Source organism: Hyla sarda, chromosome 11 (assembly GCF_029499605.1).
Source record: "Hyla sarda isolate aHylSar1 chromosome 11, aHylSar1.hap1, whole genome shotgun sequence".
Taxonomy (NCBI): Eukaryota; Metazoa; Chordata; class Amphibia; order Anura; family Hylidae; genus Hyla; species Hyla sarda.
Window position 1 is genome coordinate 49,934,248 of NC_079199.1, and position 7,333 is coordinate 49,941,580.

The following is a 7,333-nucleotide window of genomic DNA, read 5'->3' on the forward strand; positions in this document are numbered from 1 at the left end:
AATTCATGGCCAGGCTAGCTTCTACCAGGATTTTGAAGACCTGCCAGGACCAATTCTGGGGTCATGTACACCTGGGTGCAGAAATATTTTTTTGCTGTCACCCCAGGTGAACTCCTCCCCTTTACAAATGTCTTTTACAAGAGACACGTTTATATAATAATACATTATGGCCCTGATTTATCAATCTGTCTGAGACAGAAACTGGAGTGATTTTCCCAATCAACCAATCACAGCTCAGCTCATGTTTTATATCTTAAGGAGCTTTGGTAAAATAAAGGCTAAGCCATGATTGGTTGCTTGGGAAAATCACTCCAGTTTCTGTCTCAGACAGATTGATAAATCAGGGACTATATGTCTAAATAAATCATACAGTTACCAAATAAGACCAGTATACTGAAACCAACATTATCAGTAATACCAGTATACATGGAGAAATAGGATTACCATATATATTACCATTATACTGTTACTCACCAAATCCTGTATACTGAGACCAATATTATCAATAATACCAGAATACATGGAGAAATATGATTACCATATATATTACCATTATACTGTTACTGACCAAATCCTGTATACTGAGACCAATATTATCAATAATACCAGTATACAAGGGACAATAATAATGCAAAGCACAACCACATATTACCACCATGTAATGACTATTACTACTACACTGCTACTGAATAAAATCCACAGTACAAAGAACAATAGTTCCCCAATACAGGGACATATTTAGGTAGACATCAGCTCTACACAGGATCTGTATACCATATACAGTGGGGAAAAAAGTATTTAGTCAGCCACCAATTGTGCAAGTTCTCCCACTTAAAGGCCTGTCATTTTCATTATAGGTATACCTCAACTATGAGAGACATAATGAGAAAAAAAAATCCATAAAATCACATTGTCTGATTTTTAAAGAATTTATTTGCAATTTATGGTGGAAAATAAGTATTTGGGCAATAACAAAAGTTAATCTCAATACTTATTATATATTATTATATATTGTTATATACCCTTTGTTGGCAATGACAAAGATCAAACGTTTTCTGTAAGTCTTCACAAGGTTTTCACACACTGCTGCTGGTATTTTGGCCATTCCTCCATGCAGATCTCCTCTAGAGCAGTGATTTTTTGGGGGCTGTCGCTGGGCAACATGGACTTTCAACTCCCTCCAAAGGTTTTCTATGGGGATGAGATCTGGAGACTGGCTAGGCCACTCCAGGACCGTGAAATGCTTCTTATGAAGCCACTCCTTTGTTGCCTGGGCAGTGTGTTTGGGATCATTGTCATGCTGAAAGACCCAGCCACGTTTCATCTTCAATGCCCTTGCTGATGGAAGTAGATAAGCAATTTGACCGTGTAGTAGGAGATGTTGGCACTGGATAGAGGAACCAGGAGGAGTGCAGCATAAAATCAAGTTGGGTTTATTAGATGCAACGCGTTTCGCTGCACATGCGCAGCTTCATCAGGCATGATGCCTGATGAAGCTGCGCATGTGCAGCGAAACGCGTTGTATCTAATAAACCCAACTTGATTTTATGCTGCACTCCTCCTGGTTCCTCTATCCAGCGCCGAGATATCCTACTACACGGTCAAATTGCTTATCTACTGCCTCTTAGGAGGGCTGCGGATGAGGACACAAGCATTTACAGGCGCTTCCCATTGTTGTGTGTGTGCACACAACCAACTCTAGTAAGCGGCGTGGGATAGATTGTTTCCCTTCCCTATGGGCCTGACCTGCTGATCCCGCACATGGAGCGCCTTCTGCTTTCCTTTTATACTTGCTGATGGAAGGAAGTTTTCACTCAAAATCTCATGATACGTGGCCCCATTCATTCTTTCCCTTACTTTGGTTTCATCTGACCATATGGCATTTTCCCAATCCTCTTCTGGATCATCCAAATGCTCTCTAGCAAACTTCAGACAGGCCGGACATGTACTGGCTTAAGCAGGGGGACATGTCTGACACTGCATGATTTGAGTCCCTGGCAGCGTAGTGTGTTACTGATGGTAGCCTTTGCTACTTTGGTCCCAGCTCTCTGCAGGTCATTCACTAGGTCCCCCCGTGTGGTTCTGGGATTTTTGCTCACCATTCTTGTGATCATTTTGACACCACAGGGTGAGATCTTGAGTGGAGCCCCAGATCGAGGGAGATTATCAGTGGTCTTGTATGTCTTCCATTTTCTAATAATTGCTCCCACCGTTGATTTCTTCATGCCAAGCTGTTTGCCTATTGCAGATTCAGTCTTCCCAGCCTGGTGCAGGTCTACAATTTTGTTTCTGGTGTCCTTCGGTCCTCCTCTTTGGTCTTGGCAGTAGTGGAGTTTGGAGTGTGACTGTTTGAGGTTGTGGACAGGTGACTTTTATGCCATTAATACAGGTAACGAGTGAAGGACAGAGGAGACTCTTAAAGAATAAGTTACAGGTCTGTGAGAGCCATAAATCTTGCTTGTTTGTAGGTGACCAAATACTTATTTTTCACCATAATTTGCAAATAAATTCTTAAAAAATCAGACAATGTGATTTTATGGATTTTTTTTCTCATTATGTCTCTCATAGTTGAGGTATACCTATGATGAAAATTACAGGCCTCTCTCATCTTTTTAAGTGGGAGAACTTGCACAATTGATGGCTGACTAAATACTTTTTGCCCGACTGTAAGTGATTACAGTGCAGTTATATCCAGGGACTCACATCTGACGTCTTCTCTAAGTGAAGCACAGGTGACATCTTCATCGGCACCAGAACATCAAAGAGAAGAGGAACCGTAGAATACAGAGTGCTGGGAGGCATAGGAAGTCTTTCCAGAGCCTAGGGTGTCCTTATTAACTTTAATCCAATAAAAGTATTGGATGTTGAAATTCAAGGTGCTCCATCCTTCTTTTGCCGAACAGTCTAGAGGCCTCCCTACAAATTAAATAGTTGGCTGGCCCTGACAGAATTGGCTGGTTCGGCCATCTTGTAAAAATAACTGGCTGAAATGGTCACTGCTGTGTACAGTGACTGATTGACAATTTCCTGCTGTGTTGACACATCAAAGAAAGTGCAGCGCAGCGGAGAGCAGCTGGGATTTGGCGCCACTGGAACAGCAGTTGTGGGGGTCGGAGCACATGAGTATGCTTTGTTTAATCTTTTTAAAGCACCCCAATAAAAAAAATATTTAAAATACCCCTAGAATACCTCTTTAACCCCTTACCGACGCAGAACGTAAATGTACGTCCTGGTGATGTGGTACTTAACGCACCAGGACGTACATTTACGTCCTGAGCATAACCGCGGGAATTGGAGCGATGCCGGCATCATGCACGGCAGGTCCCGGCTGTGGATCCCAGCCAGGGACCCGACGGTAATGGCGGACAGCCGCGATCCCGCAGATGTCCGCCATTAACCCCTCAGATGCCGTGATCAATACAGATCACGGCATCTGCAGCATCGCGATCACTTAACAGGATGATTGGATCGCCCGCAGCGCTGCCGCAGCGATCCGATCGTCCTGCATGGCAGCTGGAGGTCCCCTCACCTGGCTCCGCTGTCTTCCGGGAGTCTTCTGCTCTGATCTGCCTTCCCGCAGACCAGAGCAGAAGATGACCGATAACCCTAATCAGTGCTGTGTCCTATATATAGCACTGAACAGGATTAGCAATCGAGTGATTGCTATAAATAGTCCCCTATGGGGACTATAAGAGTGTAAAAATAAAAGTTAAAAAAGTTAAAAAAAATTCAGTTAAAAAAATTTGAAAAACCCCCTCCCCCAATAAAAACGTAAATTGTCCCATTTTCCCTATTTTACCCCCAAAAAGTGTAAAACAAATTATTTTATATACATATTTGGCATCGCCACGTGCGTAAATATCCATACTATTACAATAAAATGTAAATGATACCGTACGGGGAATGGCGTGAACTTAAAAAAAAAGTCCAAAATAGCTGCTTTTTTATAACATTTTATTCCAAAAAAAATTAATAAAAAATTTAATAAAAGTTTGGTATAAGCAAATATGGTATTCAAAAAAAAGTACAGATCACGGTGCAAAAAAATGAGCCCTGATACCACCGCTTATATGGAAAAATGAAAAAGTTATAGGTCTTCAAAATCGGGGGATTTTAAACGTACTAATTTGGTTAAAAAGTTTGCGATTTTTTTTAAGCGCAACAGTAATAGAAAAGTGTATAATCATGGGTATCATTTTAATCGTATTGACCCAGAGAATAAAAAACACAGGTAATTTTTACCATAAATTGTACGGCGTGAAAACAAAACCTTCCAAAATTAGCTAAATTGTGGTTTTCTTTTTAATTTCCCCACACAAATAGTATTTTTTTGGTTGCGCCATACATTTTATGGCAAAATGAGTGATGGCATTACAACGGACAACTGGCCGCGCAAAAAACAAGCCCTCATACTAGTCTGTGGATGAAAATATAAAAGAGTATGATTTTTTGAAGACGAGGAGGAAAAAACAAAAGCGTAAAATTAAATTGTCTGAGTCCTTAAGGTCCAAATGGGCTGAGTCCTTAACCCCTTAAGGACCGGGGGTTTTGCATTTTCGTTTTTTGCTCCTTGCCTTTAAAAAATCATAACTCTTTCAATTTTGCACCTAAAAATCCATATGAGGGCTTATTTTTTGTGCCACCAATTCTACTTTGTAATGACGTCAGTCATTATGCCCAAAAATCTATGGTGAAATGGAAAAAAAATCATTGTGCGACAAAATTGGAAAAAAAACGCAGTTTTGTAACTTTTGGGGGCTTCCGTTTCTACGTAGTACATTTTTCGGTAAAAATGACACCTTATCTTTATTCTGTAGGTCCATACGATTAAAATGATACCCTACTTATATAGGTTTGATTTTGTCGGACTTCTGGAAAAAATCATAACTACATGCAGGAAAATTAATACGTTTAAAATTGTTATATTCTGACCCCTATAACTTTTTTATTTTTCCTTGTATTGGGCGGTATGAGGGCTCATTTTTTGCGCCGTGATCTGAAGTTTTTAACGGTACCATTGTTGCATTGATATGACTTATTGATCGCTTTTTATTCATTTTTAAATTATATAAAACGTGACCAAAAATGCACTATTTTGGACTTTGGAATTTTTTTGCGCGCATGCCATTGACCGAGCGGTTTAATTAATGATATATTCTTATAATTCGGACATTTCCGCAAGCGGTGATACCAAATATGTTTATTTTTATTTACACTGTGTTTTTTTTTTATTGGAAAAGGGGGGTGATTCAAACTTTTAATAGGGGAGGAGTTAAATGATCTTTATTCACTTTTTTTTTCACTTTTTTTTTGCACACACTGATCTTCATCATTGATCACTGGTTTCTCATAGGAAACCAGTGATCGACGATTCTGCCGCATGACAGGATCTCAGGCACTGAGCAGTCATTCGGCGATCGGACAGCGAGGAGGCAGGTAGGGGCCCTCCCGCTGTCCTGTAAGCTGTTCGGGATGCCGCGATTTCACCGCGGCTATCCCGAACAGCCCACTGAGTTAACCGTCAGCTTTCACTTTCGGTTTTAGCCGCGCGGCTCAGCTCTGAGCGCGCGGCTAAAGGGTTAAAAGCGAGCGGCGCCGCGAGCGGCGCTGCGCGCTATTAGAGGCGGGTCCCGGCTTCACTATGACGCCGGGCCCGCCGCGATATGACGCGGGGTTACTGTGTAACCCCACGTTATATCAGGAGAGCAGGACCAAGGACGTACCGGTACGTCCTTGGTCCTTAAGGGGTTAAAGGGGTATTCCAGGAAAAAAACCTTTTTTTTATATATATATCAACTGGCTCCAAAAAGTTAAACAGATTTGTAAATTACTTCTATTAAAAAATCTTAATCCTTTCAGTACTTATGAGCTTCTGAAGTAGTTAAGGTTGTTCTTTTCTGTCTAAGTCCTCTCTGATGACACCTGTCTCGGGAAACGCCCAGTTTAGAAGCAAATCCCCATAGCAAACCTCTTCTAAACTGGGCGGTTCCCGAGACAGGTGTCATCAGAGAGGACTTAGACAGAAAAGAACAACCTTAACTTCAGATGCTCATAAGTACTGAAAGGATTAAGATTTTTTAATAGAAGTAATTTACAAATCTGTTTAACTTTCCGGAGCCAGTTGATTATATATATATATATATATATATATATATATATATATAAAAGGTTTTGCCTGGAATACCCCTTTAATATACAGCCATACTAATGCTCCCTCTTAATCAATCATCATTTTGCCTATACAGCTTCTATGTGTCTTTATTAGGATACATTAGGACAATAAAATAAAAAAAAAAGTCTGCAGCTTCCAAGCTGAAGCGTGGGGTCAAATGTTCCACTTCTATGGTCGTACAAAGGAGCTACTTTTTGTCTTGAACTTAAGTACTGCCGCATCTCCTTTTGTATTTTTGGGAACTAAGGATCAGATTCCAGGTGGCTTTGCAACAGTAGAATATCTGTTATCCCAAAGTTTCCACAGAGCCGCCGTTATGAATGCAGGGCAGCTAGACCAGTGTTTGTAGCCAACAGGGTACTGGGTAAGATATAACATAAAAAACAGGTGCTTTATTTTTTAAGCAATAGTACATTTTTGGATAAATACAATTAGGACTAGGAAAAGGGGTAAGCAGAGTAGGTAGCTGCCAGTAACACCATTCGGAAGAGGGTAGTGACATGTACAGTATTTAAGCTAAGCTGCTGCACTCTTGGTGCCATCATATCCTTTAATATTATCTTCTGTGTCTTCTGATAAACCACCTGTCTATATAATACAAGTATACATGTTAACGTATTAAAAAGAAAACTCTAGGTTTGGGGTTTCTCTTCCGTTTACCCACAAGCTTAAAGAAGTATTTAGAATTTTTTTCTTTAGCCTTTGAGCCGCTAATGCCAAGTTATAATACTGTGTTATATGCTTCCATTACCTCTGTGTGCAGCTTTGTCCCATTTTCATGCACTGGATCCACAACTGGAAATTATGGGGTGTGATGAGGGCAGATGTTGTTATTATAGAGGTAGATGGCATTAACCCCTTGTATTCGTGACGCCAGGGCGTGGTTTATCCTGGATACTACCCGAAGGTATACCGCTAGATCCTGGGCTAGGCACGGGGGCAATAATGACTCCGACGCCAAGTTACGGATAACGGTAGCTTTACTGGAGGTAGACAGATGGTACAGTCTATACAGTTCAGCCAGGGCCCACAGAAGTGACCAGTAACTCAGAGACCTTAAGAGCTTTCTGGGACTTGTAGTAGGACTGGACAATGTAATGCAGGCCACGCTGACTTGACAGATGACAGGGACTGACTTGACTTGACTGAAGACTGACAAAG